The sequence below is a fragment of the Neomonachus schauinslandi genome, chromosome 16, assembly GCF_002201575.2.
Source record: "Neomonachus schauinslandi chromosome 16, ASM220157v2, whole genome shotgun sequence".
NCBI classification, from domain to species: Eukaryota; Metazoa; Chordata; class Mammalia; order Carnivora; family Phocidae; genus Neomonachus; species Neomonachus schauinslandi.
The window spans coordinates 557672-568168 of NC_058418.1; positions in this window are offsets into that span (position 1 = coordinate 557672).

Here is a 10497-nt window from a genome sequence, read left to right on the forward strand (position 1 = left end):
AATGGAGGGAATGAGACTTCTTTTCTAGGGAGATCTCAACTGTTTGTGGATCAAAGTGCATTGTTAAGGGGAAAACCTTATTCTGGGAAGTTTTTCAACTGAAAATACACTTTTGCATCAAGCTGGAATGATAGATGGGAAGCTTTATAGTAACATCTTGTTCATAATTGTGGAAATACAGATTTTGCTGTTATAAAGGGAGGATGTGGGTGCTCTTTAAGGAACAGAATATGAAATACTAAATCTGAATTTAAGAAAAAAATAGTATTGAATGGGATATTTACTGTTGATCAAGATTAACCTTAGAAAAGATTAGTAAATGAGATTACTAGTGGTGGAAAGATTATTACCTAGAAGTATGAGACTGATCAAGAGGTGACAGTTTATGACCCAGTGTGTCAGTGTCCATGGTTTACTCATTGATTGCATCGTTGGACAATTCATTTGTAATTTGTTTTAGGCAATCACTATAAAGTTGTAATTGTGGACACCGCATCAATATATATAATGTTAAGGAATGAAAAGGACACAAAATTGTACATACATATCATAACATCTAAAAAATGTATACAGATAAAGACTGGAAGGACCCATGGAGAAATTAACCTGGTTAATTTAAGATTTTTAAAAATTTTTACAAACACATACAGCACTTATCATGTGCTAGACTTTGTTTTAAATGCTTTTCAAATATTAACTTGTTCAGTCTCCTTAATTCTATGAGATAGGTACCTTTATTATCCCAGTTTTGTAAATGGAGAAACTGGGCCGGAGATGTTGAGAAACCTAAGGACACACAGCTATTAAGAAATGGAACTGAGATTGTTTGGCTCCAGAGTCATGTTTTTAACTACTATGTTATGCTGCCTCTCCAGTGATTTTTTCCCCTAATTTTTTTCTTTTGTTCAGTTTTCTGTAGTAGATATTTAATAATAAAAATCCAGAAATCCCAAAACAATGAGAAATAAAGTTACCTGGCTCTCTGTCCTGAATGATTTCTGGTAACGTGAGAGCTAAATTCCCTTTGGAATATGAAATCTGGACTGGACATCAGAATCACTGCATTTTCTGGGACCTGGGTTCCCTAGGATTTCACTACCCACAACCTTGAGGATTACAGCACAACAAATGGCTGGAAGACTCACCAGAGGTTTGGGCAGTGCTAAGGAATGCCCCTTGATGGGCTTAGAATGGCCCTCATGGGACAGACAGCAAGAGACACTACTGCACATGGGAGCAGTATTTCTCAAGGTCTCCCTCAAATTCAGTGTTTATGTTTTCTTCTCTAGCGGAGAAGATTGCTTGATAGTAGGGGGGCTTCAAAGGGAAGGGAGCTTACCACTTCATCAGAGTGAAGAAGTCTCTCTGTTCCTAGCGGAAAGGAGGCAAGATGGATAAGAGGATTTAGGTGACTTCTCTCCAGTTCACAGATATTTCCTGTATTTCCCTAAAGTAGGGCTATAATTGGAGGCCAGCAATTCTTGGATAGGCTTCAAGGGTATGGGTTAGAAATCTAGGATACAAAAGGTTCATCTAGTTCTTGCAGGGCCCATGACTTCCCATTGTTTGAGAAAGTGGCCTACTGGTGTGGGGAGGCTGTGTTCACCATCCTGTAGCTGGAACTCACATAGGTATGTAACATCTGATTCCCTGCCTTTCAGGGCTTAATGCATAGTGGTCACCCAATAAATGTTGCAGGAGTCAATTACTGAATGGATTTCTCATGTGATTTGTGCAAAGACCTTTAGAGAGCATAGAATTAGCAACATCTCTGTAAGAGAAAGCAGTATGTATCAAGTCATAGTGTCACTATGTGGGTATAGTACTCTAATACCCGATGTAATACATGTTGAGCAAATCCGGTTTCTCTGATTTAGGGACTCCAAAGGATCTCATAATTCATACACAATATTATACAAGCATACTGACAAATTATTCTATATTATTCAGCTTAATATCCTTTAAAAAAATTTTCTAAAAGTGCCTCTTGTGGCCCAGCTGACATCACAAGTCAAGAGAAAGTCCCAGACTTCTGCTTCCTCCTGGAAGGATCTCCACATTCCTACCACCTGTCACACAGCCCTCATGTGCACAGTGTGCCTTGGATGTCCAGGACTCCCAGGCCCCCTCACTTCCCTTATTCTAACCCATGTATGGCTCAGTTCATTGCCCTTTTGACCCTATCTTCTCACCAACTCTGGAACCTTCTGTTGGGCCCAGCTGGAACTCTTACTCGGCCATGAGCTCTCCCTTTTCACCTTCCTGCCGTGATTGAAGTTTAGGTCTCCCCTACGCACAGTTTTTCTTATGATGGCTCCAGGGGTGGCTCCTTTCCCTCCCACTTTTCTTATTTGCTGCTTCTAGATTGTTCCCTTCTCTCTAAAACTTACCTCTGACTCTTGGGATATGAGACCATCATTCCAGCTTCCCTTCATTGCAGTCATCTAATGGGTCATTCATCCACATATCAAAGATTTCAGCACCTGCCTTACTGCATCTAGAACCACCTCCATCATAATACTTCCTGGTTCCATCATCCATCTAGATGATCTTCCCATGTACTGACCTCAGTTCTTTGTCCCCTCTGCTCATGGTTTTGTCAGCCACTAGGACTATTCCATTACTAGCGACTGGAACACCTCCACCTTCTGTTTCCTAAGCTGGTTGACTATTTAGTATCAAGCTTCCAACAATCCCTTGACTTAACCTTCCCTCATGCTCACTGCCAGCAGACGACTTTGCTTCCTATTTCCCTGAGAGAACAGAAGCAATCAGCAGAAGCCTGCCATAACATCTACCTACCTTCCACAGGTACCTATATATGAACTGACTGGGTTGGCTCCAGAGCCTGTCTCCTCCATACTACTCAAGGTCATTGCTCCAGCAAAGTTTCCCCTATCTCATGTATCATCAAGTTTTCCCTGCGTACTGGATTATTCCCACCAACATGCAAAGATGCTTTAAAAAAAAAAAAAAAAAAAAAAGGAAAACCTCTCAGTACCACATTTCCTTCTAGCTCCTGCATAATCTCTGCTTTGTTGTAGGAAGCAAGTTTTTCAAAAGTTGTCTTTTTTTTTTTTTTTTTTTAAGATTTTATTAATTTAGGGGCGCCTGGGTGGCTCAGTTGGTTGAGCGACTGCCTTCGGCTCAGGTCATGATCCTGGAGTCCCTGGATCGAGTCCCGCATCGGGCTCCCTGCTCGGCAGGGAGTCTGCTTCTCCCTCTGACCCTCCTCCCTCTCATGCTCTCTGTCTCTCATTCTCTCTCTCTCAAATAAATAAATAAAATCTTTAAAAAAAAAAGATTTTATTAATTTTTTTGACAGAGACAGCAAGAGAGGGAACACAAGCAGGGGGAGTGGGAGAGGGAGAAGCAGGCTTCCCATGGAGCAGAGAGCCTGATGTAGGGCTCGATCCCAGGACCCTGGGATCATGGCCTGAGCCAAAGGCAGACGCTTAACAACTGAGCCACCCAGGCGCCCCTGTCTGTGGGACTTTTAATCTGATGCCTTTAATGTTTAACATTTTGGGAAATTTATGTCTTTTTTATGATATCCATTTTTTAAAATTTTTTTTAAATTTTTTTTAAAGATTTTATTTATTTGAGAGAGAGAATGAGAGAGAGAGAGCAGGAGAGGGGGAAGGGTGAGAGGGAGAAGCAGACTCCCTGCTGAGCAGGGAGCCCGATGCGGGACTCGATCCTGGGACTCCAGGATCATGACCTGAGCTGAAGGCAGTCGCTTAACCAACTGAGCCACCCAGGCGCCCTCCATTTTTTTTTTTAAAGAACAAGAATGACAAAACATTTTTGCACGAGGATATAAACATAGGGAGAAGAAAATAGGGATTTCGAAGAGCATTACAAGAGATGAGAGGTCAGTTTTTAAAAGGCTGTGATATGCTTAAATCTGAGACCAATGAATAAAGCCTTACTTTTGTTTCAGTGACAAATGGTAACAGAAATGAAAGAAGCAGAATGATGATAGTGAGGCTTGCACAAGGATTAGTAAATACAGAAAACAACAAGGAATGAGCTCGCCAGTCTACAGTATTCAGGCTCTTTCTGCCTGGATTTCTGTTAAACCTCCCTGATTAAGACCCTTCTGGGGCACCTGGGTGGCTCAGTTGGTTAAGCATCTGCGTTTGGCTCAGGTCATGATCTCAGGGTCCTGGGATTGAGCCCCATGTCAGGCTCCCCACTCAGCGGGGAGTCTTCTTCTCCCTCTCCCCACATGTGCTCTCTCTCTTGTTCTCTCTCTCAAATAAATAAAATTTAAAAAGAATCTTATGGGGCACCTGGGTGGCTCGGTTGGTTAAGCAACTGTCTTCAGCTCAGGTCATGATCCCGGAGTCCTGGGATGGAGCCCCGCATCGGACTCCCTGCTCAACCGACAGTCTGCTTCTCCCTCTGCCTCTCACCCTGCTCCTATTCTCTCTCTCAAATAAAAAATCTTTTTTAAAAACCTTATAAAAAATATTCATACCCCATAACACATAGTGGGCTTTGTTTTTCTGAACTCCCCCTATTCTTTTTGTACGTCTTTTATACATCCTTGATGGTTATGTACAGGCACAGTCATTCATACCCGCTCATGTCGCTAATCCACCAGGGTGCTCTGCTCACCAGCCCTCGCCCACTTCTTTGGGAAGCAATCAAGTATTCCCAGACAAATCCATCTTCTGATTCTTTGCCTCTGTATTTCCTTTCTAAGCTTTTAACATTTATTTTTCTCTTTTTAATTTTGTTTACCAGGGAGTAACTGCCTCCCTTCTCATTTATGACTAAAAGAAGAAGAAAGAATGAGGAGGCAATAAATCATCCCACAGATAATCATATTTGACAAATGTTTTAGTTCTTTCCAAAGTCAGATTCCTATGTTTCTGATTTTATCTTGAGTCACCTTGCAGTATAAATGGTGTTATGCCTGTAGTAAAAACAAGGTAAACCATGATTGTAATAGTTATTATTAGCATAGACCAATATACAAATATTATAAAATTTTATAGTATGTAATAGTATAGTAAAAGAATTTTGAGTGACATATTCTGGGATATGTGTTAAACACTTTATGGAAATTTATATCTTTATTTTTTAATATTTCATCCTTTTGATTTAAATTGTTTCTCTTTTAGGACTCCTGTTATTCAAATGTTAGCACGCTTATGTCTGTTGTCCATATTTCTTAACCTTTCTTTTATGTTCTCTAATTCCTTTCTTTTTTCTGGACATTTCCTCAATTTGCTCTTCCAGTTTGCTAATTTCTTTATCACCTGTCCATTTTGCTATTTATTTCCTCTACTGTGTCTTCAACAATTGTTTTACATGCCTAATATTTATATTTGGTTCTTTTTATATGTTAATATTTTTATTTCCTGTTGCTAATATCATGCCTTATCTCTTTAAATGTATTTAATAGACTAATTTAAAATATTGGCCCATCTGTTCTAATATATCTGCTTCTGATGGAATCTGTAATGCAGTGTGTGTTTTCTCTTGAAATTCTTATGCTTAGAAAATTGCTTATTACTTTGGCCAGTAAGTGTATTTCCTTTGGGGTCATTGGTTATTCCATCAGGTCGTTGTTATGCATACATGTGATGGGATCAGATTCTGGTCCCTATAAATAGTTCAGGGGTGGGGAGAATGGATCTTGGGCGGGGAGGTCGAAATATCAGAAAGCTAGTCAGTGACTCCTCACCTCATGAAATCACTCCTTGGAATGTGATTCGCCATCCCCAAGCTTTGAGGAGGCAGGGTGGAGAAGCACTTGCATGAGGTAACGTGGTCTTTGCCTGTTTCTCAGCTACTCATAAGCACAGGCTAGTGCCTTGCCTTGATTCCATTCCTTGGAAAGCCTGGACCAGAGGTTGGGTTACTGCAGCTGTGGGCACAGACACTGTTCCAAGGCAAAGGCAGGGAAGAAGCAAGAGCAAACTCCAGAAGTTCCTTTTGTTTTATTCTCACAGCTCAGCTGTCTCCTGTTCTAGCCACCCAGCCCAGCATACTAGTTCAAATCAGGATCAATCCAGGTCTTTCTAGCAATTTCTGATATTCCTCATCTTTTGCTTCTTAAGTCATACCTGGGTTTATTTCAGGTAGGTGCCTGTAGGGCATATAAGGACCAGAATTGGAATCTCAGTTGTGAATCTTTGAATAGATTGTCTCAACATGAGGTCTGTGGAAAGATACTGGAGACCATGTCCCATTATACCTTCCCTTATTCTCTCAACTTCTCTGTAGGAGCAGCACACAGCACAGCACAGGCAAGTCCAAGGCCAAGACGTTCTACCTAAAATGGCAGAGCACCCCCCTCCTTCTTGATTCCCTCACCCTGCTCTATTCTTCTAGTCTAAATATTTGTAACATCTATCAACTTCAAGCAGGCTATATAGCGAACTTGTTATGTTTCTTTTTATTGCCTGTATCACTTTTACAAGATACAAGCTCCAGTAGGGCATGGTTTTTCACTTGTTCAGTGTTCTGTCACCAGGACCTGGAACAGTGTCTGGCACACAGCAAGTTCTCAACAAATGTCTGTTGAGGGCGCCTGGGTGGCTCAGTTGGTTGAGTGACTGCCTTCGGCTCAGGTCATGATCCTGGAGTCCCTGGATCGAGTCCCGCGTCGGGCTCCCTGCTCGGCAGGGAGCCTGCTTCTCCCTCTGGCCCTCCCCCCTCTCATGTGCTCTCTCTCATTCTCTCTCTCTCAAATAAATAAAATCTTAAAAAAAAAAAAATGTCTGTTGAAAGAAAGGCCAAACCAGCATTAGGATTATTCCCACACTCAGTCTCTAAACACCCTCCCATGTTATTATGACAATAGAAGGGTCCTAACAGAGTCCAGGGAAGACAACCCAGGCCAAAGGGAAGAACTTGGGGGTATGGATTTATTACAGCATATAGAGGAAATAATGGGTGAGATTGATCTGGATTTTGAATGATTGGAAAAACAAACCTTAATGCTTAAGAACTTCCTGGGCGCTGTACTTGCCCTGGTCTATTTACTGGATGTTACAATTGTCCAGGGAGTAAACCAGCTGGGTTGGGGGGCTCTGAGCTCATTCCTTTGGAAGTTGGTATAAACTGGGCAGGGACTGCCATATGACTCAATGGATCTTCCAGTGCCTTAACACTGACAGGGGGTGCAGAAACCCCAGAGGGCAGGGAGGAGATCTCTCACATGCACTATGTGTCAATGCATGTAAGCAAGTCTTTTAAGGTCACGATATCAATAGCCCAGTTGCAAACACCCTAACTCTGGACATCTTCATTTCCAATACCTTGATGCCCAAAACCATGTGTGAAAGCCGTGTTTCTGTATCGGAATGATATTCTAGGGCCTTTGGGAACCCCCAGGCAGCTGTAACCAGTAGGGACAGAATGATTTTGTATTTACAAAGCCCCCTCTGCTACTGTATGGGGGTAACGCACTAACGGAGACAACAGTATGAGAGGAAGGCGAGCGTGGGGCTGCCGGCGGCTCCGACCGACGTGGTGCAGAGGTTGTGGAGAGAAGCGATGAAATACTTCCGCCTGCATATTCAGACAAGGACCTCGAAGCGAGATAAACAGAACCAGCCACATCGTAGTGAAAGTACCGAAGGCCAGGAGAAGCGCACAAGCCGCAAAAGATCGCGGCCATGGCCGAGAAGCTTGGGGCCGATTCGCATTACTGGAAAATAGTTCGGCACTTCCGAGCTTCCGCAACCCGCCACGGCAACCGGCGGACTACGGAGCCGGGAGACGCCGCAGGGGCGCTCGCCTCGCACGAAGGGCCCTGGTGCGCTTCGCGCGTGCTGGGTGTTTCTCCGCGGCTGGTTTAGCTGCGCGCGCGGCACCAAGCGGGCGGAGGGTGGAGCTGAGGGCCGGCGGAGCCCCACAGGAGACAGCCCGGCCGTGTGCGCGCGCGCGCGCGCGCGCTCCCCTCACCCCGGCGCCCGCAAAGCGCCCAGCGCGGCGGGCTCGCGTGGCCGCGGGAGCGGGCCCTCCCGGCCGGACCTGCGGCCGCCGCGTCACGCGCGGGCCCCCCGCAAAGCCCGCCGCAGCCGCCTCACGGCTCCCGGAACCGCCCCTGCCCTTCCCGCCCGCACGTCGCCCTCGCTCGCCCCGCCCCGCCCCGCCGCGAGCGGGATGCGGGATGCGGGATGCGGGCGCCGGCCCCTGGGGTGCGCGCAGGCGTCTCGGGCGCCGCCGCCGCCGCCGCCGCGCCCGGCCCGCGTCCTTCGGTTACCTAGGAGACGCGGCAGCGCCGCGCGGCCTTCTGGGACCCGCCCGGCGCGCGGGCGAAGAGCGCGGAGAGGGTCCTCTTCTGCCCTTAGTCGTCGGCTCGCCCGGCCGCTCTGCGGGTCGTTCGCTCCCAGGGCCGCAGGAGCGATCACGGTGGCCCGTCGACGTCCCTGCGGGGACTAGCCTGGGGGCAGTCGGCGAATGCTGGGACGACAGGTGGGCTCGTGTGCCGGCCGCGGATGGGGCATATACAGGGGGAATGCCGCTTTGCAAACGCACAGACGTTGTAATGTTGAGGGGAAATTGAAAAGAACTGAAACGGGTGGCGATGAACTTACATGCATTTTCACGAGATGTAAATGAAAATGTGAATGATTGGGGCGCCTGGGTGGCTCAGATGGTTGAGCGTCTGCCTTCGGCTCAGGTCATGATCCCGGGGTCCTGGGATCGAGCCCCGCATCGGGCTCCCTGCTCTGCGGGGAGCCTGCTTCTCCCTCTGACCCTCCCCCCTCTCATGCTGTTTCTCTCTCGCTCGCTCTCTAAAAAATAAAAAATAAAAAAAAATCTTAAGAAAAAATAAAATCTTAAGAAAAAAAAAGAAAGAAAATGTGAATGATTAAGAGATACAAGTGCGGGGCGCCTGGGTGGCTCAGTCGGTTAAGCGACTGCCTTCGGCTCAGGTCATGATCCTGGAGGCCCGGGATCGAGTCCCGCATCGGGCTCCCTGCTCAGCGGGGGGGTCTGCTTCTCCCTCTGACTCTCCCCCCTCTCATGCTCTCTCTATCTCAGTCTCTCTCTCAAATAAATAAATAAAATCTTAAAAAAAAAAAAAAGAAAAAGAAATGAGCTATCAAGCCATGAAAAGACATGGAAGAACCTCAAATACATACTACTAAGTGAAAGAAGCCAGTCTGAAAAGGCTTCATACTATATGATCCCAACTATACGACATTTCGGAAAAGGCAAAATTATGGAAACAGTAAAAAGATTGGTGATTGCCAGGGAGAGGGTGAAGGGAGAAATGAAGAGGTGGAGTACAAAGGATTTTTAGAGCAGTGCAGCTATGCTGTATAATGCTAAAAGTATGGATAAATGTCATGCGTGATACATTTGTCAAAACCCATAGAATTATAACACCAGGAGTCAACTGTACCCCATGAGGAGCTGCTCAGCGTGGGCACCTAGAGAGCGAGCTCAACCAAGCAGGTGGGGAGCAGAAGGTGAGTATCCATGGGAAAGTACCTTTACTGGGGGCCGGGATGGAGTACACAAGAATAGGTGGGAGAGGATGTCACTGATACATTTGAATGTTGATAGGTCACATTCAGGGGAGGGCAAAGGGGAAAACTTGTGGCAGGGACCAGTCTTCTCACTTAGGTAACCTGGTCATTTGGTGGAGTGCTCACAGCCTATTTGTGTGGCTGTTGAGGCAGCAGAAAAATATGAAGTTTTAAAATTTACAATACAGTGAAATGGGTGAAGGGGGTAAAAAGGTACAAACTTCCAGTTACAAAATAAATAAGTCATGGGGATGTAACGTACAGCATAGTGACTAAAGTTAATAATATTATATTGCATATTTAATGCTGTAGTTGCTAAGAAAGTGGATCTTAAAAGTTCCCATCACAAGAAAAAAGTTTTGTTAACTGTATGGTGATAGATGTTTACTAGACTTATTGGGGTGATCATTTAGCAGTATCTACAAATATCAGATCATTGTACACCTGAAACTAATACAATGTTATGTCAATTAGAATTTAAAAAATTACAATACAATCTACTTTGTGGTGTCTCAACATCATTAACAATACTAATTGGGATGATAACGCTTGCCACCTGGGTTGAAGGTGATTGGGATGGGCAAACTTTGATAAAGGGAAAAACTAGGAAGAGTCCTATTAGTCATATGACAAGGGTTGGGACCCAGTTCTCAACCAGGTACCCCACTTTGTGGGAGAAAGCCAAGAGAACAGGCTGGGCACTCTGGATTTAAGGGAATCTGTTGGAAGATTTCGGTAATGTCATGAAAGACTTTTATCTCTTGGCCTAATCTTCACAACTTGACCTGACCTACACATCTGTCAGTATCGTTAAACCATAGTGGTATTCTGATGGATTAATACAACTCATCCAGCTGGGCTGGGTGCGTGGAATGTATGAGCCAATTCAAGAACAAGTCTTGAAGAGCCAGGTGTCCAGAGACCTAAGGGAAAGGACTGGGTAAAGCAGTAGTAACCATTGGGAAGTTGATATCCTAAAACTAACTCCAGAGAA